This window comes from Sminthopsis crassicaudata, chromosome 2, assembly GCF_048593235.1.
Source record: "Sminthopsis crassicaudata isolate SCR6 chromosome 2, ASM4859323v1, whole genome shotgun sequence".
In the NCBI taxonomy this organism is placed as follows: Eukaryota; Metazoa; Chordata; class Mammalia; order Dasyuromorphia; family Dasyuridae; genus Sminthopsis; species Sminthopsis crassicaudata.
Window position 1 is genome coordinate 141,527,567 of NC_133618.1, and position 26,898 is coordinate 141,554,464.

At 35.8% G+C, this 26,898-nt stretch overlaps 1 long non-coding RNA gene across 1 annotated transcript; it reads left to right on the forward strand.

Moving 5' to 3' along the window:
* The first annotated feature begins 5,457 nt into the window (after positions 1-5,457).
* Positions 5,458-24,010, forward strand: LOC141553281 (uncharacterized). The gene is made up of 3 exons (XR_012485368.1): positions 5,458-5,479; positions 22,269-22,373; positions 23,866-24,010. It is a non-coding gene; the product is annotated as an uncharacterized LOC141553281 (long non-coding RNA).
* Positions 24,011-26,898: the final 2,888 nt, after the last annotated feature.

Consider the following 26,898-nt stretch of genomic DNA (forward strand, 5'->3'; position numbering starts at 1 on the left):
CATAGAGGAAAGAAAGAAGAGAGGGAAGGAAGGAAAGAGTGAAGAGGGAAGGAAAGGAGGAGAGAAAGAAGGGAAGAAGAAAGAGAAGTTAAGAGGAAATGAAGGAAAAAATGGAATGAAGGGACTGAGGGAAGGAGAGGAAAGAAAAAAGGAAGGAAAGAAAGGAAGGAAGGAAGGAAGGAAGGAAGGAAGGAAGGAAGGAAGGAAGGAAGGAAGGAAGGAAGGAACGAAGGAAGGAAGGAAGGATTTTACCAGAGTGAGGAGGAACTCATCTGATTAATGTGAAGATTCAAGAGGCCAAAAATTAAGATAAAGAAAAAGACAGCATTAGCACAAAACCTTGCTGAGTGAGCTCCCCCCATTACCTTGGAATTATAATTACATCGGCCCTTAATATCCGCACACCCAAGTAATTACAGCCGGCTTATGGCTTCCCACTGCAATCTGATATTAACTTTCCATCACCCACGCTCAGCGCCTGGGGGAAGAGACAGCTAAAGCAGCAGGGAAACCCAGGGCCCATCCCATCTTGCATAAAGAAGCTCCTCCATCACCCCTAAGTCTGCCATCCTAGTAGGCCAACAGCCAAGGAATTATCTGAAGCCAAATTAAGGGGATCCCTCTTTCTAAATTTTGGGATCTAAAAGGAGCCTAAGCCTTGTAATCTCCATAAGGTAAAACCCCATGAATTTAGGGAACAACTTATTTGTTCTCTGTGATTTCTTAGGAAGAATTTTCAGATGACCACAACATCTTAGAATGTGTCTGTTCAAGCCAGAAATCTTTGCATATGCATCTTTGCATATAAAACTTGAAAAAATATTGTATATATACACTTTCTCCTGATCTCACCACAGGATCTCACCATCACCCACTTTCACTGGAGGGGAGAAAGGACCACTCACCTTCAGAGCTCTTTATACTTTCAAAGCATGTTCATGTCTATGACCTCATTTAATTCTCACAATAACTGTGAGATGATGAGGGTAGGACCCTGATCTTGGGTTCACAGGTGAGGAAACTAAGGTCTAGAAAAAGTCAAGTGATTTTACTCGAGAGCATACTTCAAATTATTGATAGAATCATAAAGGAAGCCGGGGTCTTCTGAATCTTAATTAAAGAATTTCTGTGATATCTTGACTAATTTGCTCTTGACAGATGACCACCTTATCTTCTTTCTTCCATTGTATGTTTTGATGTTTCTTCCATTACATTATGTCTCTCATGTGATTCTTTGTTTGTAAGGTACTGCATACTACTACTATTAATAATTTATATTTCACTTTAAGATTTGTAAAGTGATTTACAGATATCATTTCATTTGAACCTCACAACAGTTCTGAGGGGTGAGTGGTGTTATTATGCCCTTTTACAACTAAGATAACTGAAGTAGACAGAGATAATGAGACTTGCCCAGCATCATGCAACTAGTAATTATGTGAGGCCAGATCTGAGGACTTCCTGACTCCAGGTCCAGTGATCTATCCATTGAGCCACCATCATGTCCATCCTGGGCTTCTTAAAAGCCTTGGATGATTTCCAACTTTAGGTCTTTCAAAAACTTTTTATAGTTTTTCATGAATAACAATCATAAAACATCATTGTAAGAATCTTTGAATATTTTAATTTTTATTTAATAATGTTTTATTTTTTTCAATCCCATACTAAGACAATTTTTAACATTCATTTTTTGAAAATTTTGAGTTCCAAATTTTTCTCTTTCCCTCTCCCTCCACAAGATGGCAAGCAATCTGATATAGGTTACACATGTAGTTGCATTTTAACTTAACCAAAGGCCAGCCAGCCAGCTTTCTTCCTCCTATAGAATTCTGGATCCAAATCATGTAAAAGAAAAATAATAAGGGGCAGCTAGATGGCACAGTGGATCAAGCACCAGCCTTGGATTCAGAAGGACCTGAGTTCAAATTTGGCCTCAGACATTTATCACCTACCAGCTGTGTGATCCTGGACAAGCCGTGTAACCTCAATTGTCTTTAAAAAAAAAAAAAAAAAAGAATTATTAAAAATAAATGAAGAAAGAAAAAAAAAACAACTCATAAGTTATCTCCATGGCCCCCTAAGAGATTCACAAATAGATTCTAGGAAGCCCATGAATTTAAAAACAAAATACATCCTTATTTTCATTAACTTCTAACTTAGTTTAACATTCCTTTCATCATGATGCTACCTCATAGGGGCATTATGAAAAATCCAACAAGAGCCTTATATAAAATACTAGAAAAAACTTATAAGTGACAGCTATTATTATGAATAGCAGCCAGGAGAATATTTTATTGTTTTGAACAATGAAATTAGGGAAACTCTTTTAGTTGGAGGAATCAAGGAGTTTTCAAAGATCAATAGTTTTTAGAGACGAAAAGGAGCTGAGAGGTTATCTAGCCCTATACTTTCATTTATAGACGGGAAACTTTTGCCAATGAAGCTGAGGTAAGGCCTCAGACACTTAACACTTACTAAAAGTATGACCTTGACAGGTTGACAAGTTATGTTAACCCCAATTTCTTGGAAAGAAATAGAGAGACAGACAAGGAAAGAGGAAGTGAAGAAGAGAGGGATGGAGAAAAGAAGGGAGAGAGGAAGGGAGGAAGGAAGGATAAGGAAGGAAGGGAAAGAGAAAGGGAGGGATTTACCCAGGGTTACACAGCTAGTAAATGACTGATTCACATTTGAACTCAGGACAATGATTCTTTCTGACTCCAGGCCTAATATTTTATCCACTGCCCAACCTAACAGCCTTCTTTATCTGTAAAATGAGAAGAATAAGGCCATCTACTCCTCTTTCCCACTAAGTTATTACAATAAAATGGTATTTTTCAGAGAGCTTTACAGGCTTTAATCTATAAAAATGCAATTCTTATTCATTATAATATGATTAATAATAAGTATTATTGATGAAAATAGCTAGCATTTATATAGCACCTATTATGCAAACTGTCACTGGGATAAGGGCTTTACAAATACTTTAGCAACTCTGTGAGGTAAGTGGTATTATTATCCCTATGTTACAGTTGAGGAAACTGAGGCAGAGGTCAAGTGACTTGTTCAAAGTCAGCTTGTGTTAAATATTTTCCCTTGAAGTCTTGGTATAGAGATAGTTTTAATTAACTGTGCATTTCATTTAGGCTTAGCAGGAGAGTTATTGTACATTAAATAAATACCAGTTGGTTATTAAGAACATATTTACTTGAGACTTAATAAGTCCAGCAGGTTATGGATACAGATAACAAGTATCTGAGGATAGATTTGAACTCAGGTCTTTCTGGGTTCTAATACTCTATCCATTATGCTACCTAACTGTTATCATTTTCATCATCATTATTGTCATTGTTATTGTTGTTATTGAAATAAAGAAAGCATAACATTTTGTAATAAGTAATCAATAAATGTTCAATAAGCACCTACCCATGTAGGTACCCAGTCATCTTTCTAGGATACAAAAGTAAACATGACAAAAGATATTCTTAGGGGCTTATATTATTTATTGGGGAAAGAAAACATGTATTTACAAAACTAATACCAAGTAAATTGTAGAGGGATCAGAAAAGGCCTCATTGATGAGATATTGTTTGAACTGAGCTTTGAAGAAAACTGGGAATTCTAGATTCAGGCCTAAGACACTGAACTTTACATTATCAGGGATGTTAGGGTAGGATGGAACAAGATCATAATGGCTTTGAATACCAAACAAAGGAGTTAGCATTTTATCCTTAAGGTAACTGGGAGCCACTGAAGTTTACTGAGGGAGAAAATAGCATCATTGGACGTGCTTGAATATTTGGAAGATGTCCCAGGGAGGAAAGAGACTTGAAGCTGGGGGAGCAAAGTGTAGGCTATTGGAATAGATTCAGTGAGTGATAGGAAGGAACTGAGCAAGAGTAGTAGCAATGGGAGTGGCAAAAAGATTTTCAATAAATATTTGTAGGAAGAACAAATAATGCAGCACTTTCTAATTCTAACAGTAATAATATTACTGTTAGAATTAGAAAGTTGGGATTGGACATTCTAAATGTTAAGATGTATGCCTTCATTCTGAAATTACCTCCTATTGATACTGTATATATCTTCTATTTATGTGATTATTTTCACATTATCTTTCCCATTACAAAACGATGAGTTTCTTGAGAGAAAAGACTGTATTTGCCTTTTTTTCTATCAACTGAACTTAGCAAATTAGTTAGCATATAAAAACACTTAGTAAATGCTTATTAACTTCAAGAACCCCTTGAATATCTTTTCTTTCCCCTCATTTTATAGAATCATGGAATATCAGATCTGAAAGGAATCTCAGACATCACCTAGCCAAACTGCCAGCTTTCAAGGCCTAGAGAAGAAAGGGGCTTTAACTATGACCCCATTGTAAGTCAGTGATATAACTAAAATTAAAATTGAGCTCTCTGGGTTCCCCGTAAAGGTTTTATTTCCTGTTTCTGTTTGGGTTCCCAGATGATGGTTATCTAGCTCTAGAGCCTAGAGCATGATGGGAATGTCAGCAAGAAATCCAGGCCAGCAAAAATGGCCTCCCCCAGTAGACTGCATTAAAATCTACCAACAGAGTCTCAGTTGGGGAAGCAGAGAAGGAGGAAAAAAAATCCCAAGTCAGCTTGTATGAAATATTTTCCCTTGAGGTCTTGGTACAGAGATAGTTTTAATTAACTGTGCATTTCATTTAGGCTTAGCGGGAGAGTTATTGTACATTAAATAAATACCAGTTGGTTATTAAGAACATATTTACTTGAGACTTAACAACTCCAGCAGGTTATGGATACAGATTTCCGTTAAACCACAGACTGGTACATTTGTTTGTTGTAATCAATTGTTCTTTACTCAAGATATAATAATTGCCCTATTGAATCTGGAGAGGCCCATCTCACTCTAATTTATATTGAACAAATTTCCCCATTTAGTAATTGTTCCTTTTCTTCCTTTAGGATGTGATTAGTGGCTTCTTTTGGGGGACCATGAGGGGCAAAGAGAAAAATTCTAGTATCAAGGCCTTGATCTACTTAGTTAAGATGGCCTCTTTTTAAAATTCCTTTCAATTAAGGTGTATATAGATGCTCAGGTTTTCACATGGAAGGGGAATGAGGACAACAGGAGCAGGGAGGGATAAAGGCTAAAGAATTATGAAGGTCAGATAGGAAACCTGAGCCCTAATGCTTAATCTATAGTTTTCTTAGGCCTCATAGTATCAGTTTTCTCATCTTTTTTATATTATCCGTAGATTTTATAAGCATCCCATCACTGTTTTCATTTGAATGACTGACAAAAAATTTTAACAGAACAGGCCCAAGCAGAGACATGGTGTTAGATATTTAACTTTTAAAAATACGCATGCTATACTTTTAAGTTTATTCTGCATTATTAACATTTTCTCCATCATTTTCTATACTTTTTATCTGAAGGTCATTCCCATTAAGAAGAGGTTGGTGGGGGAAGGAGCAACCAAGGAAAACAATAGGTAATTCATTCGATAGAACTCTTCTCTGTCTTTCATTATCATTCTGCCACCCACACTGAATAGTATATCTAGATCTTTTTAAGCATTTGGGTATGTGTGTATGTACTTGTGTGTGTGTGTGTGTGTGTGTGTGTGTGTGTGTGTGTGTGTGTGTGTGTTTAAAATTCACTGAGAGATAGTGTAATACAAAGGATACAAAACAATCAGGACTTGGATTCAGAATTTGTCTCTGGCATATACTGGCTTGTGTGACCAAGAGTAAGTCATTCATCCCCGTAGAGTCTTCAGGCAACTTTCTAAGATTTTAAGTTATTGATGAGTTGCTGATGCAGTTTCTACTCTGAGAGTGCTTTATGCAGACAAATCGGACCAAAAAATTTGTCATCACTCTCAGTTTATTTTTTTTAGTTTTTTTTTTTAGTTTCCTGTAACTCTTCCTCCTGAATGATGCTACTGTTTTACATTCAGACTTTGTTACCTGCTCTTGTTTTCATCCTTTAACACATGGCTGCTTGCCCCATCATTGGATTGCTGGAAGGGATTCAGAAGATTGATTCACTGCCCATCCCTTCCAGGAATTCACAGTCCAACTGGTGAGATAGGACTGAGATATACAGACACATGAGGCAGCTGGAGAAGAATACAGTTTTCCTGTAACAATCCTGAGATCCTCTCCCTTCTCCTTATTAATTGACATTCTTTACCTTGAGTTGTAAAGGGAAGATGAGGAGGAAATGAACATGAGAAACATATGTGTTCTTTTTTCTTAACTTGATACTACAACTAAGGTCCATACATTTTTCCTTCAGGTCATTGGCAAGGATAAGAAAGTTGGATCAAATTTGAGAACAAGTCATGACCTGTATAAAGAAAGGACATATCTTAAAACTCAGGGCAGTATGATGATACCACAAAAATCTTGTTTTGTTTTCAGTGCAAGAAATTTATCCACCAATGCACATCTTTATGTATGTATTAATATAGTTTTTGTGAGTGATTGTGGAGAAAATAATCTAATTTATGGTAATTTCCCTTTGGATTAGAAGCCTAATCAAACACTAAAAATTTGATCAGAGTCAAAGCACCAAGAAGAATTGGTGAAGAAGAATTTAAGGTTATCAAATATAAAATGCTCATTTTACAAATGAAAAACTGAGGCACACAGATGTTAAGTGACTTGATCACATGACAAATGTCTGAAATGGGATTGCAATCCATGTGCTTCTTATCTTTCAGCCACTGACCTAGCTGTAGCTGCATCCTGTCTACTTTAGCAACAGGCACACCATCCATGCATAACTAAGTTTCAGGCTCAATTTAATTCAACTCAATTTATTCTTCACATGTGAACATCATATATAGGAAGGCCTATAACTCATTCAATCGTTTAATTCAACAATATGTAGGTAAGTGGGCTAGGTAATGAAGATGCACAAGCAAAGAAAAAATAGTCCCAGTTCTCAAAAACCTTACATTTCACTTAAAACATTTTAAGTCTGGCAGGGTCTACCAGAGCTTAACATGTCTGGTTTATTCAATGTTCATTGGTTACTAGTTTTCAAGAACACAGCATCACCATTATAAGGCCTCAGAGTAAAATTATATTGGTCCAGAATCTCAGAATAAAAAGAAGCCTCAGAGACCAGCTAGTTCAACCTGAAGTTCAATTACTGTTTTGCATGGAATTATCCAACTGAATATCTCCGTTAAGGAGATTTTCTTATTCCATTGCAACTACTTCCAGAGGGGGTCTATTTTACCTTTAGATCAATAAAATTATTAGGATATCCTTCCATCAAGCTAAATTTACCATTTTGCAACTTCTATCTGTTGCCTCTATCTTTGTTCTCTGGGACCAAGTAGAGCAATCATTATCCCTTTTGCATCTAGAGATAGCCAGACATGCCTGTTCTAGGTCTTTTCTTCTCCAGATTAAATAATAAGAATTCTTTCAGCCTGTCTTCATAAGGCCTTAAATCATTCTGGTTGTCTCCTTTGATATATTATAACTTATCAATATTCTTCCTAAAATACAGTACGTCTGAATTGAACACCATATTCCAAATAATTCTGACCATGGCAAAGGACAGTGGGAATACCATCTACCTAGTCCTTGGTATTACACCTCTCAGGCACACTAAGATTAAATTGTTTTTAATTGGATGTCATATTGTTTACTCCATCCACTAAAATTGCAAGATTTTTTAAAGATACATAACAGCCTCACTTCCTTCCTCATCTTGCACTTGCAAGGCTGAATTTTCTTAAAGATTATGGTGGTGGTAATGCTGATAAGGGTAATAATCACATTTATATTCCCTTTTAGAAATGTAAAATACAGGTTTGATGCAAGCATCATTTTTTCTTTGTCAGAAAAAGGTTCCTGACATCTAACTCATAGATGACCCCATTATAGATAATCTAGGCATGGACCAATCCTCGATATTCATAAGTGATTAATATACTGCTTACTCATCTATAAAATGGGTTTAATAATACATGTCACTAGTAACCTCAGAGGAAAGTATTTTGTAAACCATAAATCACCTTATAAATATGAACTAGGTATTATAAAGAGCTTTAAAATTTACTCTAGATGGGGGCGTAAAAATAAACTTTCTACTAAATCTGACAAGTTTCATCAGTCTCTCTTTGCTTATACTAATGTGTATCTTCATGGTCCAGAATAGTGTCTCCTCAAGCAAATGAGACCTGTGCTATCCTCCAGAGGCAATATGGTAGAATTGCTATAAAATTTGTCATTTGTATGTTTACAGATTTTAATGAGGCACCCTGTAATATTACAGGTTCAGAAACTGAGGTCAAGAAAAAAAAGTGATTCGAATTTAAATTGGTAGTAAAGAGCAGAGATGAGCTTCAAGTTCAAGTCATTGAAATACAGATTCAGGGTTCATTCCATGGGGTCACAAAATCCCTTAAATCCACCAGGGAACACTCTCTAAAAATGCTTCCAGGTTTTCCCAGAAGTCCCATAAAAGAGAAGAGTGGTAATTCAATACAACTGGACAGAGTGAAGAAGCAAGGTTTTTTAAATGTATATGTGCTGAGCATTTGTAAAGGTCCTTTTGGAATATTTCAGGTTTTTGTTTGTACATATTTATACAAGTAGCTTCATGTGTGGGACCCAGTGTTCCACTTCCTCCTCTCCCCTTGCTCAGTGATTGATGGACAGGAGAATCTGCTTAAGCACAAGAGGAAACTAAGCGGTCTGGATGGGTCCACAGCTCATTCATCAATACGACAGGCAGAGCTTACAACTAACTTCCTCCAGAATTTGTTTTCTTTTCCCTTTTATGGCATCATTGCTTTTCACTGCAGTCACCAAATTTTCTCTCTCTTTCCTATCATCATTGCTATCACTTAATTGTCCACTTAGGTAGGTCGAGATGCTGCTGTATTATTTCTTTAAGCCTTTAACTCTAAAGATACATGAGAAAGATGCTGCTCTATTTTTCCCACTTTACTTTATAAAACCAATTATAAAGAGTGACTATCTCAAACAAGAAAGCTTCCTACTTTCAAGAATCTGAGAATCAAGAACTGAAAGAAATCTTAAAGATCATTGGTCTTGCCTTTTTAACGTTACAGATGAGAAAACTGGGGCCCCTTAAGAAAGTGAGTTCCTATGACCAGATAGGCAGAGTCCAGATTTGAACTTAGATTCTCTAGTTCCAAATCCGTTGCTTCTCCCCTTATTACATGCTACTTTCTTGTAGCCAGTTGGTCAAACCATCCCTCTTTTTATTATTGATCATAATTGGGGTTTTTAATATCTCTAATCAAGAGAGGAAGCTTGGATGACTCTTACATAGTGTATAGAGAGATGCGTGTCAGAATATATGGAGTTAATCTTCAGTGTTATCCCTGCACAGAATTGTTTTCCTTGTCCCCTCTCCTTTAATATAGAAGGATAGGGTTCTGAAGGATTATATTTGTATAGATCAAATATTATTCAAGAAAGATTAGTCATTTCTCTTTGACTAAGGGAATTTGGATGGGACAATCTGAACCCTTTAGACTGATCCCCTTATCTTCTAGTCCTTGATAGAGATGATGAAATATGCCAAAAGAATCAACCAAAGTGGGGAAGATGAAATCAACCCAATATTTGGGGAAGCTCTGGGAATAAAATAAATTGTTGTAGGAGGCTAAAATGGAAAATCTCACTTCATTTTATCTCTCCAGAGAAAATGGCAATCACATTCTGTAGCATAAGACAACTTGAGGAGCTACTAGATAGAGACTCGGTCCACTACTGAATAGATTTGTTTTAATTTTGTACTTTTAGTTACTTTTAACTTCATGATAATAGTTCTTTAATTTACTCTTTTCTTTCCTTATATAGCTTCTCTCAGACAGACAGCAATCATCTGACAGACTGCTTTCTGTCCTCCTGTGGTTTGGTTGAACCTCAAGAGTTTACAGTGGGAACAGCCTTTAAAGTCTCAGTGTTCTCCTGCTGCAACAATGAGGCTTCCAAGAATGATTTTTGCACAGCTACCTATGAAATGCTAAGAAATTCATAGGAAGATATCTAGCACAAAAGGTCAATGTTGCCTGGAGGACATAGGTAAGACGTATGCAGGATGAGAAGCTGTAGATGAGCTGCTGTCCTCCTTGGTAGATTTAATGCCAATTTTGATAAGATCATAAGTTCATGGAAGTAAAAAAAAAAAATAATGCCTAAAGAGAAGATATTTTGTGTCTTGAAAGTATGTCTAGGACAGAAGCAACGAGTGGTGCAGTAGACTAGTGCACTTGGGACCTGTAATCAGAAGAATTTCATATTAGATGCTAATATTGGTTGTGTGATCCAGGGCAAGTCATTTAACCCCAATATAAATAAAATTTTTAGTATTTTTTCCCAAGAATTCTTTATTCTCTTTTTTCCCGTAAGTGCCCAGCAGAACACCAGAGAGAATTCAAAATATATAACAATAAGTATATATATATATAGATATATATATATATATCTATATCTATATATAGTTCCAAAAAGTATATATATATATATATATATATATATATATATATATATATATATATATATATATTAATAGAAGAAATTATATTCATGAGTATCAACTTTACAACCTTGTAAATTGTTCTTTTGTTCTCTGCTGTGCACCTTTTTAAAATACATCCTGTGTTGTTGTTTTTGTTTTCCTTTTCATCCCTCTCACTATACTCAAGCAGGCTATAGTTAAAAAGGATATATTTATGTATACATATCTAGATATGTGCATGTACATACATACATACACACACACTTCCCCCCCACATACACAGACACATTATCTTTCCTATGCTTGCTTACTCTTTATTTTAATTCTGCTCCATGACTTGACTTGCTATTATTTAAACTCCCCCCAACCATGGTTCCCTCCCTTGTCTTCTTCCCTCACTCTTTGCTTCTCTGTCTGCCCATCCCTTCTTCCTTATTTCTTTATAAACTTTGAAGGGTGCTATATCCTTCATGGTATATATGTAGTGCTGCCTATTGAATCCATTCTTGATATGATTAAGTTTTCAGAACTATAAGCCCTCTTCTCCCCTTTAATGTCTCTGTGTCTATTTGTACTCTGCACCTCATTACTATTTTTATCTTAACTCTGTCCTAATCTTTCTTTTGAGCTGCACTATTGTTGATGTCAATCTTAAACACTTACATATTTCCCATGTTAAAAAAAAATAAGCAATTTGTCCATGTTGAGTTCCTTGAAAGTGACCTTTGATATTGGCTCTTACATGATAAATTTTCTATTAAATTTTGTTTTGGCTGATAGAAAGTCCTGAAAATATGCAAGTTTGTTGAATGTCCATGTTTCTCCTTCATATTATTGGTAATTTTGCTGGATATGATATTTTTGGCCACAGGTCTAGTTCTTTTGATTGTTATTAATATTATTCCAGTATCTGCAGTCTTTTATTGCAGCTGCTGATAAGTCCTGCACAATTCTAATTGTAGCTCCAGCATATTTGAATTGGTTTATTCTTGTTTCTTGCAAAGTGTTCTCTTTGATCTGGGGGTTTCTAAATTTGGCAATAATATTCCTATGTTTTCCACAAAGGATCTCATTGAGGTAGATATCAGATTTTTTTTTCTGTTTCTACTTTCCCCTCATATTCTATAACTTCAGTATAATTTTCTTAGATTATTTCTCGCATTATTTTTTCAAGGTTCTATTTTTTTGGTCACAACTTTCAGGCAGCCCAATTATTCTTATATTTTCTCTTCTTGATCTGTTTTCTAGATATATCATTTTTCTTATGAGATGTTTCATATTTTGTTCTATTTTTCATTCTTTAGAATTTTTTTTTTTGGTCTTTCATAACTTCACAGGTTTCCCTTTACCCAATTCGAATTTTCAAAAAGTTACTTTCATCTTTGAAACTATGTATCTCCTTTTCTAATTGGCTAATTTTTATAATCTTTTTTTTTCTTAGATGGTTTTAATTTTAGTTTTTAGTTTGTCCTCAATGTCTCTCATTTGATTTTTAAATTCTTTTTTGAGTTCTTTCTATACATTACTCTTTGAAGTAGAAGTTCTTTTTACTCATTTTTTTATTTTTTTTACTTCAGTGTCCTCTGAAGATAAACCCATGACTACCCTGTTCTCATAGTAAATTTCTATGGTGTAGTTCTTTCTTCTTTGCAGGCTTATTTTTATTTTTTTTAATAAGAGGTATTAGTGTAAGCACCTCTAACCATGGAATGCGGACAGGGTGACTCTAGCTTCACTTGAGCTCTCCCTGAATCCCCAAACCAAAAAATACACCCTTCTATAAGTGCCCACAGCTTGCAGCATCCCTGCCCCACTGCCTCTGCATTCCTAGTGTTCTGGTTTTCACCCAGGGCTGTGTCCCTATAGCATAGGTGGGCCTGGTCTTCCTATTAAGCCAAGGTTCACTGTTTCTGACTCAGACCCAGACTTTACACACTATCCAGAAGGCAAAAGTCTCTGTTCTTCCTTTTGAGGATTCAGCCAAGCCCAGTTAACCACAGGGCTCCCCATTTAATGCTTCTTTGGAGCTAGCCCAGAGCTAGCACTTCACATGGGTTAATCTTCAGCCTGGAGTTTTTCTTTCGATATTCTCAGGTTGTCCCAGGAGGACCCAATTTCTGTTTCAAGTCTGCTTGATTTTTTTACCAGTCTATGTTTGCTCTGAGGCACAATTTTGTTGTATTTGTGGGGGAAATCTGGAGAGCTTGTAATTTACCAGCCTTCTCTGCCATCTTCCCAGAATCCTCCCCCAATAGAATTTTTTTTTAAAAGGAAAGAAAACATCTGCTAGATAGAGAAGGAAAGTTTGGGTTTTGTAGAGTGGACATATGAATATGGGTTTTAAGATAGTAAATATGTGGAAAGACAAGGAATATTAAGCTTATTAATTAAGCAAATAAAAAACTCAGATATTTCAGTGAAGGAGTTAGTTAGATATCTAAACATTTCTGAGCTTATTTAGAAAAACTTAAACATTCAGGATAGCTCTCCCTTGAGTAAATATTTGCTTATGTTGACCTAGCCTAGATATTTTATGACTTAATTTGAACCAGTCTCAAAGGCTCAGGACAGCAAAGACTCAGGATCTGACACAAAAAAGAGCAATCCTATTCTAAGCAGCAGAGCTCAAAAATAAGCCTTTAAAGGACCATAGTGCTGAAAGAAAAAAAGAAGAAAATAAGGATGTAGTGAAGGAGGCTAAGTCAAAATCCTGAAATGACTTGGAAATTCTAAAAGCTTTGTATCATCTTTACCAGCCCTCTACTGAAAGCCTCCTATGAGCTTGTGCCAAAAAAAGGGTAACAGGCAAAGGGTATAGTCAAATGGGATTCATAAATCTGGAACTAATTCCAGCATTGCTCAGAATCAAGTCAACAAGTATTTGTTGAGCCCCTACTATGTACGAGGCACTGTTCAATTCTGGGGATATAATAGAAAACCATGAACTGTCCCTGCTCTCATATTCTAGTGGGTGAGACAATGTGCAAACAGTTATGTGTATACAAAATAGGTTTAGGGTAAATTGGAGGTAAATATGAAAGGGGAGGCTCTAACAAGGGGGTTTGAGAATGGCTTTTAGAAAATGAGATCTGAGCTCTTAAAGGAAGTCAGAAGAAGGAGCTGAGAAAGGAGAACATTGGGACAAGTTCCAATACTTCCTTCACTAACAAATCTCTGGTAGACAGATGTCACTTCTGGCTATTCGTTAATGCAGGACTGCCTTCAGGCTCACTGCTCCTTTGAGGTCACTTAGACACAGGTATTTTTAGACTCCATTACTTAATAATAGAAAGGGCTTACTCTTTTCTGGTGAGAGCTCTGCACATTACCTTCATGACACCCAGCAGAACATTGCAGTATTTGAGAATTCTCTGGCTCTCACCTTACTCCTCTCCTAGCTAGAATCAAGAGAGGAGTTTCCACAGTCAAGCTAGATAATTTTATGAATTATTATGATCATATAAGCCCATGGTAAAAGGCAAATATATTAAGAATCCTGAAGATCAGAAAGAATCTTATAGCTTTTCTCTAAGGAATCACAAAATGTCAGAATAAGAAAGGACCTACAGAGAGCACCTAGCACAACCCCTTCTTTTACAGATGGAAAATCAAAACTCTAGAGAAGGGAGTGAATTCTGGGAGGTCACACAATTCAATTTTATTGAATTCCAAAAACATTTATCAAATGTCTCCTGTGCATAGGGTAACCAAAGGGTAAAAGTCTCTGAAAGGCTGGGGTATGAGAAGGTGTTTTCTTACTAGTCTTTTTTTTCTAGAATTCAAATAGTAGATCTTCCTAATATGGAAATGTCTTTCACTAGTTTCTCTGCAAAAAATTTGGGAGTTTTAGTGGACCATAGCCTTTATATATGTCCATGGTATAACACGGTAGCCCCAAAGTTAACACAATTGTAAGAGATATTAAGGGATACTGAGAGAGAGAGAGAGAGAGAGAGAGAGAGAGAGAGAGAGAGAGAGAGAGAGAGAGAGAGAGAGAAAGAGAGAGAATCTAGAATGAGAATGATGGTTTCACTGTACTCTACCTTGGTCATAACATAACCTAGCATGCCTCACATATTGTAATCAATTCTAGATACAACTTTTAAGAAGGATATTGAAAAATAGAGTGCAAGGGCAACTAGATAGTACAATGGATAGAGCATTGACCTTGTAAGAAGGAAGACCTGAGTTCAAATGTGTACCCTGGGCAAGACACTTAACCTTAATTTCCTGACTTAAAAACAAAAAAGAAAAGAAAAGAAAAAATAAAGTGCATACATGAGAAGGTGACCAAGATGGTGAAAGACCTGTACCAATGAAAAGGAATGAAATGGAATGTTCAGTTTAAGAATACTTGAGGAATTGGGGAGAGGGGTAGAAGCTCATGGGAAGGAGAGCTCAGATTTGCTTTGTGGAACTTCAGAAGAAAAAAACCAAGATCAATGCATAAAAATTGAAAAGAGATAGATTTAGAGTCTAAGGAAAGAAGGAAAGAAATAGTTAAGTGCTTACTCTTTGCTGGGCCCTTTGCTAAGTGCTTTACAACTCTGACCTCATTTGATCCTTATAGCAATCCTGAAAAGTAATTACTGTTATTATCCCCATTTTGCAATTAAGGAAACTGAGACACACAAATGTTAAGTGGTTTGACCAAAGTCAACATACCTAGTAAGTGTCTTCACACAGCTAGTATGTCTGGATCCAAATTTATACTCAGGTTTTCTGACCTCTGAGCCCAGGGCTTTATCTACTATCATATCTAGATGTTTCTAAGAACAATTTCCTATTAGAGTACCCAAAAGTGGAATGGTTATCCTTGGCAGGTAGTGAGTTTCTCCTATGGAAATATTTTCTCATGAAGACTGGATGGCCCCTTTTGGGGGGATGCCTATATTGGTTTGATTGGACTAATAGACTGGATCACAAACTAAACATAATTCCCTCCATCTTGTGTAAAGCTTTAGCCTATCAATTAAAGGGTCATCCTTGTGCTCCCCACCCCTCCAACCCTACTACCACTACCACTCTAACTGCAAGGATATCCTTTTATGATACCATCTATTCCAGAAAACTTTAATGGTTCATAGATTCCAGGAACTAGGCTGACCACTTAGATCCTAAATATCTTATCTAATTAACCAGCCCTTTGCAACATCCCCTCCCAATTCCTTTTTGCCTAAAGCTTTCCCCTTCCTTTGTGAGTTAAACACATAGTGGCTCTCTGTAATCTCACTGGAGAATCTATTCCTTTTGATGTGACTCCCCTGCTAGCAAACTCAATAAACCCTGACAAATAGATTCTTTTTTGAGGTTCTATTATTCCTGCATCTTTAAGACTTTAAGTTCTTTTCCATTTCTGAGGTTCTATGTTTCCAAGCAAGCCAGTTTTAGGCAAAAATCAGTTCAGTTCCAAGAATACAAAGTCTGATGACATAAGGAAACTGTTTTATTGTTTTGCTTTTTTTTAAAATGCAACTATATTCTAAGAATTAGTGGTTATTTGATGCTGTGGCAGCCTATTCTGGTAAAGGGAAAATTACCATAAAGGAGAGCAATAGGATGTCACAGGAAAAAAAAAAAAAAAAGTTAGGAAACTACTGCCAAGAAATCAAATAAACTTGGCCTCCAGGAGGAGGAGAGCTTACTGGCAAATGTACTGTACTATCTTCTTCGTATTTTTTCATTAATTCTCATGATATTTTTGACCTATTGTTCCTATAGATGAATTTTGTTATCATTTTTTCTAGTTCTTTCAAGAAATTTTGGTATTAGTTTGGGCAGAATTATCATTCATATTATATTGGCTCAGCCTACTCATGAGCAATTGATATTTTTCTAATTGTTTAGATCTGCCTTTATTTGCATGAAAAATGTTTTAATTGTGTAATATGGTTCTTGCCAGGTAAACTCCCAATTATTTGTTTACAGCTATTTTAAATGGAATTTCTCTATCTTTTGCTGCTAGACTTTATTATTGTTTATGTGGATCTATATATCCTGAAACTTTGCTAAAATTGTTAATTATTTCAAGGAATGTTTTTAGTTGATTCTCTAGGGTTGTCTAAGCTTACCATCATATCATCTGCAAAGAGTGATCGTTTTGTTTCCTCATTGCCTACTCTAATTCTTTTAATTTCTTTTTTTCCTCCTTTTTGCTAAATCTAATATTTTCTTTTTTTAAAAGCTAATATTTCTAGTACTATATTGAATAGTAGTGAAGATAAGGAGAATTCCAGTCTGATTATTTGTGTCCACACCCACAGTAAAACTAATCTGCTAGGTGATGAAAGAGATAGAGCACTGGGCTTGGAGTGAGGAAAACCTAAATTCAGATTTGGCCTAAGCTACTTGCAAAGCTGAGTGATCCTAAGCAAGTCTATCTTCCTCCTCAACTATAAATTGAGAATAACAATGGCATCTGTCTTCCATGGTTATTGTGAGGATTAAATGACATAACATTTGTAAAGTGTTCAACACAGTGCCTAGAACAGAGAGGGTGCTTAATAAATGCTCATTTCTTTCTTCCAATAGCCAGGAAGATTTTGGCCACATTACTAGGCAGCTGTTATGACATCTGGCACTGTGTTTAGCATTAAGGATTAAAAACGTACATATGTGTGTATATATATGTGTGTATGCATACCTACATACATATGTATGTATATGTCGTGTATGTATATAATTTACATAATATGTTCCCTGCCTTCAAGGAAATTGGAGTTGTGGAACTGAACTATGCACAATTAGTTGAGATGTTGCTAGTCCTTTGTTTTCAGAGAGGATCAATGACATAATAGGATGATATTTTGGCCCAAACATGAATTAAATGTAAGCGAAGCAGAAGTTGCATCAAGTTGTCATCCTCACTCCAATCATCAAAGTTTAGTAGTAAGACAAAAGTCAAAAGGCAGCAGGGAAACAGTGAATTACCTTGGTGTCTTGAGTGTCTGACCAAAATAAACTCTCCACAGCACCGGCTTCAACCATCTTCATGACTATTGGAACAAATTGTTCTCCTCCTCAAGATATATATTTTAGTAGAATGCAATCTTCTTGAGAGCAGAACCTATTTAGTTACAGTTCATTTTTATATCAAGTGCCTTCAAATAGTTTCCATTACTTAGTAATTGCATAATAAATGTTTAATTATTTATTAATGATTAATGCTTATTGTAAAATTATTAAAGACTTAAGAGGCAAAGTAAAAAGAGAAGATTTGAGGAAAAGGGGACCACTTCTAGGTGGAAAGACAGGTAAGACTTCATAGAAGAGGAAGTAGCTTTTGGCTTTTAGACTAGGGAAGGATTTCTCTGGATAGAAATGTGCATAGTCTCTCCCTGGCCGGGGAAACAATACATATGCAAATGCAGAGACAGAAGAGAGCAGGATTAGAATAAGGAATGTAAGCTGTTGAGCATGGCTTGAATGTGGAAGGCTAAAAGAAACAGAGTAGAACTATTTCAAAATCTGATTCTTTTTGTACAGTAAAATAGCTGTATGGATGTGTATACATATATTGTATTTAACTTATACTTTAGCATATTTAACATGTATTAATCAACCTGTCATGGGGGGGGGGGAAGGAGGGGAAAAATTGGAACAAAAGGTTTGGCAATTGTCAATGTTGTATAGATCTGGTAAATAAAAAGCCATAAGAAAGAAAGAAAGAAAGAAAGAAAGAAAGAAAGAAAGAAAGAAAGAAAGAAAGAAAGAAAGAAAGAAAGAAAGAAAGAAAGAAAGAAAGAAAGAAAGAAAGAAAGAAAGAAAGAAAGAAAGAAAGAAAGAAAGAAAGAAAGAAAGAAAGAAAGAAAGAAAGAAAGAAAGAAAGAAAGAAAGAAAGAAAGAAAGAAAGAAAGAAAGAAAGAAAGAAAGAAAGAAAGAAAGAAAGAAAGAAAGAAAGAAAGAAAGAAAGAAAGAAAGAAAGAAAGAAAGAAAGAAAGAAAGAAAGAAAGAAAGAAAGAAAGAAAGAAAGAAAGAAAGAAAGAAAGAAAGAAAGAAAGAAAGAAAGAAAGAAAGAAAGAAAGAAAGAAAGAAAGAAAGAAAGAAAGAAAGAAAGAAAGAAAGAAAGAAAGAAAGAAAGAAAGAAAGAAAGAAAGAAAGAAAGAAAGAAAATAGAAGATAAGTCAAAAAAGGTAAATTAGAAGCAGAAAAGGGATGACCTTGAATGTCAACTTATTAATGCAAGATCTAGGATTTCAGGTTTCCTATAGTCCACCAACTCTTTCAATGTCAGGACCCTTAAATACAGTAGCCAGAGTGAGAATATGACCTATGAAGACACAGAAAAATATAAACTATCTTGCATAAATATAAATAGCAAAAGAACTCTAACTATTCCATTGAAAAACTTGCAAATGCTTTATTTTATTACTGTTTAATACCTGACCCAATTTAGGATTATAGGATTAATGCAAGGGTCCACCATGTTACTTTGTCCTGCAATACCCCAGTACAACTGATCTCTTGTGTTACTCTAATTAACCCTTATAAAGCCTATTAATAACAGAGCAGACATGAGTCCCTCCTGCATCTCAGTATTCTCTAAGAGAATATGCTACCCTAAAATTGGCATAAGAGCAGAATGATTCTGCCCCTTTATACTCCTCCAGTTAAGTCTAGAAGAACTTATTAAGTTTTTAGTATGTACCAGGTACTATGTCAATCATTGAGATAAGAAAAAAAAAAGATTCTCTACATTCAAAGATTCTAATCTTTGGGAATCTTTGAGAGTACCCCTGATCATTCTAATGAGAGAAATACATAAAAGGGAGCTGAAAAGTAGTGGTATAGAAGTTCAGACATGATTGGTTCTGGGAAAGGATTATTAGAATGATCATATTGGCCTGAGTCCTTTCTCAAAATCAGGATCTTCCTAGATAGGAAGGTCAGAGTTTCAAAGTGGTGAAAAGACCTTCCAAGGTAAGAGGACAACTAATGCTTAATATAGAAGACCTGGGAGTCAGGAGTGGAGTCCTGAGACTTCCTTCCTTATTGGATATGTCCTATGTTCCAGACATGGTACTAAGCATGGAAATACAACAACAACAAAGCAAAAAAAAAAAAAAAGAGGCAAAAATGGTTCCTTCATCCATGGAATTTACATTGTCAGGGGAGGTAACATGCAAAAAAACAGGCACTACAAGTTATACAGAGAGGAATTTGGAGGTGATCCTAGAAGATAGGCTCTAGTAATCTAGAACCTGGCAAAAGTTCCTTGAAGAAAGTAGGATTTGACTTGAGACTTGAACCAGGAAGTTGGGGTGAAGAGGAAGACTATCCCACAGATTGGGAACAACTATTAAAAATGCCCATATTGGAAAAAAAATGCCCATATTGGGGAGTTGAGATGTTTTGTTTGAGGAATAGTAAGGGATCACAATTTTAAGGGATCACACACAACAGATGTGTGTTTAGAACAGAGGCAGGGAAAGATGTAAGGTATAAGAAAGTTAGAAAAATAGGAAGGGACTAGGTTATGAAGGATTTTTTTTGGTTATTTTTTATTATTTTTTTAATTTTATAATTATAAAATTTTTTGACAGTATATATGCATGAGTAGTTTTTTTAATAACATTATCCCTTGTATTCATTTTTCCAAATTATCCCCTCCCTCCCTCTACTCCCTCCCCTAGATGACAGGCAATCCCATACATTTTACATGTGTTACAGTATAACCCAGATACAATATATGTGTGTAAATCCAATTTTCCTGTTGCACATTAAGTATTAGATTCCGAAGGTATAAGTAACCTGGGTAGATAGACAGTAGTGCTAACTATTTACATTCACTTCCCAGTGTTCCTTCTCTGGGTATAGTTATTTCTGTCCATCATTGATCAACTGGAAGTGAGTTGGCTCTTCTTTATGTTGAAGATTTCCACTTCCATCAGAATACATCCTCATACAGTGTTGTTGTTGAAGTGTACAGTGATCTTCTGGTTCTGCTCATTTCACTCAGCATCAGTTGATGTAAGTCTCTCCAAACCTTTCTAAATTCATCCTGCTGGTCATTTCTTACAAAGCAATAATATTCCAGGTTATGAAGGATTTTAAAATTCAAAGTGATTTAAAATTTTAATCTGGGTCTTATAACCATTGGAACTTATTGAGTGGGGGTCAGGGAGAAGGAAAGCATTACATAGTCAGATCTGAGCTTTAGAAAGAAAATTAGATTTTAGACATACTGCATTTTAGATGCCTAAGGGATATCTGATTCCAAATGTCCAGTTGACAGGTAGAGATGCAAGATTGGTCTGCTTACATGAATCCAGGGCTGAGCAATTCCTGAATGAGACACTGAGAATATCCCAGATTCAGCAGCTGTCTACTGTTAGATGATTATTCTTGTTGTTTGTCCTTTGTTTTCAAAGAGGACCAATGACATGAAAGGGAATTGGATTTAAGTGAAGCAGGGCTGATATGATTATTTGCATAGAGCATCTCCCCTACTAGAAATTAAGTTTCTGGAAGATAGGGATGGTTTCATTCTTTTATTTTGATCTCTAGTGCTTAGCACAATGCTGGGCACCTAGAAGCATTTACTAAATGTCTTTTTATTGACAGTTTGATGGTAAGTCTAGGTTAAGCAATCATTCTTTAAAATAAAATAAAAAAAAAGTGAGAAGGAAAAATTGTGCCCATTCATGTGTTCTTCCTCTCCCCGTACAGACAATAAGCCTTGCCTTTTAAGGAAAGCTAAGAGGGTGGGCGACTGGTTAGTGCTGTCGCCATGAAGAGGGGGAGGATCATCTGACAGCCCAATCCCCCTCTGATCGTGGCTGCTGCTATTTTCTCCCTGTGAATGGGGCCAGGCAGGCACTGAGTGGGCAGAGTTGGGAATGTGGTTGAATGTGTTGGGGCACATGTGTGTGTGATTTTCCAAGAGAAACTGAGTGGGTGGCAGCCTCTCTCTGGGCATATGTAGATAAATAAAAAGCATCAAGCAAGCAATTACTAAAATACTCCATGTGCGTCTGTGTGCAGCTACCAACGTCAGCACGGTGAGCTCTGTTTCCCCACATTTGCAAGCAGAGCTCTGCAACTCCTGGGTAGGACTTAATAAGTAGGTACCTGGGAACAGGCCAGAAGGTTCACTCCTTTCCCTTGGCGGGGGAAGGAAAGGGGATGTTAAACCCCGACACCTCATAATTCTGGGGTTGTGTAATATATAATTTGATTCAACCCTACAAAAAAGAACAACAGCAGGAGGGCCCCTGACAAGAATAGCAATGTCCTCAACTCTGGCCCCCTCCTCTCCAAAGACTTGACCAATAGCAAAGGCAAATGTCATGTGCAGGCAGGAGAGACTGGAACAGGTTTTCCTAGTTCCTTCTGGGAGAGCAGAGCATGAGTCCTGTCTACAGAAGCCAGCTGAAAAAGGAATGGGTCAGAGGTGGTTTCTCATTCTTTGCAATGGGACCCAGTTTTCTATATATCCAGAACTCCTGGCACTGCAAACATTACAAAACATGTGTTTAGTGGGCAGTTAAGCCAAGGAAAAGAACAACAGTCCTGTTCCCCCCCACCACCTCTACTTCTAAGAAGATGGTACAAGAGGCCTTTACTGACCCTCATCTCTCACCATTGGCTTCCTGTCATAGCTAGACTTCCTCTCACATTACCTAGTCACACTTCCTCCCCTACTCCAATATGAATCCCTTGAAAGTAGAAAACACATTTTGACCTCTCTATCTCTAGAACTAAGCTGGAACATACTATGCACTAAATAATTACTGGTTTATCGGCTGACTGTCTTTTGATAGTTGGAAGTTAGGGGATGAGCCTGGAAGAGGAAGATCCCAAGCTACAGGATGCTGAGGTCAGCAGCTGTGACCCATAATGACTCAAAGAATGGGACCTTTGGGGTTGTAAGTACATTATCTATATCTATCTATATAGAGATGTATTAATATCTATGTAGATATATCTTTCTATTTATCTGTATTTTTATCTACCTGTCTTTCTATCTATCTTATCTATCTACCTGTATATCTACCTGTCTGTCTTTCTTTCTGTCTATATTCATCTATCTGTATCTGTCTATATCTACCTAAATATGTATTTATTTCTATGTAGATCTATCTGTCTTCTTTCTACTTATCTAACTACCTCTCTTTCTTTCTTTTTATCTACATACCTACCTGTCTGTCATCTATGTTTCTTTCTATCTTTCTATATCTATCTATATAAATATGCATTTATAACTATGTTAATCTATCTTTTATCTATCTATATCTATTTGTATAGATATGTTTTATACCTATGTAGATCTGTTTGTCGGTATATATCTATCGATATCTGTCTTTATCTAATTATATAAATGTGTTTAAATCTATGTAGATTTATCTATCTTTCTGTCTTTATTTATACCTATCTATACCTATATATATATGTATATATATATATCTTTCTATATGTCTATATCTATATGATAGATAGATAAATAGATAGATAGATAAATAGATAGATAGATAGATAGATAGATAGATAGATAGATAGATAGATACTACCTAGAGTGGTGGATGCACCATGAAGAAGATTCCAGGAAAGGACCTTGAGGAGCAAGAATAGGAGGCATACCAATAGTCATTCCCCATTATACTACTGCCAGAGCAAGAACATATGGGTCCAGGGCTAGTAACTACTTTGCCTTCTACGCACTACATGACTGAAGTTTTATGAACCAGAGTAAGAACTGAGATATAATTTTGATGCTATAAAAAATGCTGCATGACTTTGTGCAAATAAAATATAATTGGGAGACATTGTGTCTGAGTGACCCAGAATCAGAGAGACGGACTTTAAATCCTATCTCAAAAATATACTCCTTGGGGATGTTGAACAAATTATATTTATCTCTTTCTGAATTACTGAATTCTGTAATTCAGTACAGAATTATGACATATATATATATAATATCATAGGAATATAATAGTGTGATTATTGCCGTTATATAGTCATTTTTTTTCAGTCCTGGAGTTTTCTTGGCAAAGATACTGGAATGGTTTGTCATTTCATTCTCCAGATCATTTTACAGATGAGGAAACTAAGGCAAAAAGGGTGAAGTGACTTGTCCTGGATCTTATAGATAATATATATTTGAACTCACGAAGATGAGATCCTCTGACTCAGCCTAGTGCTCAATCCAGTGTACTGCCTAAATGGGTCAAAGACGATTTTCCTGTTTGGGAAACTGAGTCCAGTTACTGTCAAAGTTTAGATGTAGGCCAAGAAGAAAATCAGGGGTAAAACTCTAATTTGCTGTGTAACTTCAGGTAAGACCTTATAATTTTAAGAGCCTACATTGTTTCTTTATCTATTAAATCAGAATAATAATCTTGCTCTATTTCTATCCCTCAGCTCTTTGCTGTGAATATCCAGATGAAGAAGCTCTTTGATTAAAAAGGTTTGACCACATGACTTTCCCTAAAGCCACTGACTTTTGACCTTTTGCAGAAAGAATTTGGGAGAGCCAGACCTGGACATGATACAGCTATGTCTATAATAGTCCAAATTACATAATCTGTAACTTTTTCCACAACAGGTTTATCTCAGCCAGCTGCAATTTTTGATGCTTTTTAGAGAGGGACTCATCAATATATTTGTTTTCCCTATGATATATACTAGCAGGAATAAACCGGTCATGGAGTTTACTAAGCTTTGGCAGTTTTCTATCACTTTCTGGTGTTATAGATTTTCCTCCTCCTTCACAAAGTAGGGGGGAAATCATTTAAAATCCTGAAAAGCATTACAAGCCTGGAGAAAAAAAAACCACAATGCTCTTTTTTTTATTAAAACTTTTTATTTTCAAAACATGTGCATGGATAATTTTTAAAGATTAACCCTTGCAAAACATTGTATTCCAATTTTTCCTGCCTTCCCTCCCACTTCCTCCCCTAGATGGCAAGTAATATGTTAAACATGGTAAAATATATGTTAATTCCAATATATGCATACATATTTATATAATTATCTTGCTACTAAAGAAAAATCAAATCAAAAGAAAAAATGAGAAAGAAAATAAAATGCAAGCAAATAACAACAAAAAGAATGAAAATGCTATGTTGCAATCCACACTCAGTTCCCACAGTACTCTCTCTGGATATAGATGGCTCTCTTCATCACAAGATCATTGAAACTTTCCTGGATCATCTCATTATTGGAAAAAAACATGTCCATCAGAATTGATCATCATATAATCTTGTTGTTGCCATGTACAATGAACTCCTAGTTCTGTTCATTTCTCTTAGCATCAGTTCACTTAACTCTCTCCAGGACTCTAAAATCATCCTGCTGGTCATTTCTTGTAGAACAATAATATTCCATAACATTCATATACCATAACGAATTTAGCCATTCTCCAATTGATGGGACATCCACTCAATTTTCTGTTTCTTGCCACTACAAAAAAGGCTGCCACAAACAGTTTTTGAACATAAGGGTCCCTTTCCCTCCTTTAAGATCTCTTTGGGATATATGCCCAGTAGAAACTGTTGGATCAAAGGGTACACACATGTTGATAGCCTTTTGGGCATAGTTCCAAATTGCTCTCCAGAATGGTTCAATCAGTTCACAACTCTACCAACAATGTATTAGTGTCCTGATTTTCCAACATTCCCTCCAACATCCATCATTACATTAGGCATATAATGGTGTATAATGGTATCTCAGAGTTGTCTTAATTTGCATTTCTCTGATAAACAGTGATTTAGAGCACCTTTTCATGTGACTAGAAATGATTTTAATTTTTTCATCTGAAAATTTTGTTTATATCCTTTGACAATTTATGAATTGGAAAATGGCTTATAAATTTGAGTCACTTTTCTATATATTTTTAAAATGAAGCTTTTATCAGAGCCTTTTAATCTTGTCTGCATTACTTTTGTTTGTATAAAACCTTTTTAACTTAATGTAATCAAAATTATCTATTTTGTGTTTAATGATGAACTTTACTTCTTTAGCCACAAATTCCTCCTTTCTCCATAGATCTGTTTTTCTAATTTGCTTATAGTATTACTCTTTATATCTAAATTATGAACCCACTTCAATCTTATCTTGGTATATGGTGTTAGGTATGGGTCAATACCTAGTTTCTGCCATAATAGTTTCCAATTTTCCCAGCAGTTTTTGTCAAATAGTGAGTTTTATCCTAAAACCTGTGGTCTTTGGGTTTGTCCAACCGTAGATTACTATAGTCATTTTGACTTGTGAACCTAACCTATTTCACTGAGAGATTATTCTATTTCTTAGCCAGTACCAAATGGTTTTTATGATGACTGCTTTATAACATAGTTTTAGAACTCACAGTTAGGCCACCTTCATTTGCATTTTTCCATTCATTCCCTTGAAATTCTTAACCTTTTGTTTTGCCAGATAAACTTTGTTGCAGCTCCTCCCTCTTTCTTATATTTTTTCCCTTTTATTTCTGTTCTCCCTTCTATTAGCCTCCTCCCTTCCTTTCTTTTCCTTCCCTTCCTACTTCCCTATAAAGTAAAACAAGCTTCTCTCTGAAGCTAAATGTGTCTGATATTTTCTCTGAACCAAACCTGATAAGAGTAAGATTTGTGCAATTCTCCTTTCCCTCCTTCTTTCTCTCAATTGCAACAGTTCTTTTTTGCCTCCTCATGAAATGTAAATTACCCCATTTTAACTCCATTTTCCTCTTCTTCCAGTAGAATTACCTTTCCTCTTCTAGTTTCTTTTTAAAATCATCACAATAAAATCAAATTATACTTCTATCCTCTAAATATACTCATAACAAAAATACATATTCCAAGAGTTTAACAAGTGTGAAAGAATCCAATCATTCTGGAGAGCAATCTGGAATTATGCCCAAAAAGTTATCAAACTGTGCATACCCTTTGACCCAGCAGTGCTACTACTGGGCTTATACCCCAAGGAAATACTAAAGAAGGGAAAGGGACCTGTATGTGCCAAAATGTTTGTGGCAGCCCTTTTTGTAGTGGCTAGAAACTGGAAAATGAATGGATGTCCATCAATTGGAGAATGGCTGAATAAATTGTAGTATATGAATGTTATGGAATGTTATTGTTCTGTAAGAAATGACCAACAGGAGGAATACAGAGAGGCTTGGAGAGACTTATAATCAACTGATGCTGAGTGAAATGAGCAGAACCAGGAGATCATTATACACTTCAACAATGATACAGTATGAGGATGTATTCTGATGGAAGTGGATATCTTCAACATAGAGAAGAGCTAATCCAATTCCAATTGATCAATGATAGACAGAATTAGCTACACCCAGAAAAGGAACACTGGGAAATGAGTGTAAACTGTGAGTATTTCTTTTTTGTTTTTCTTCCCAGATTATTTTTACCTTCCGAATACAATTCTTCCTTTGCAACAACAACAATAAAATTTAGTTCTGCA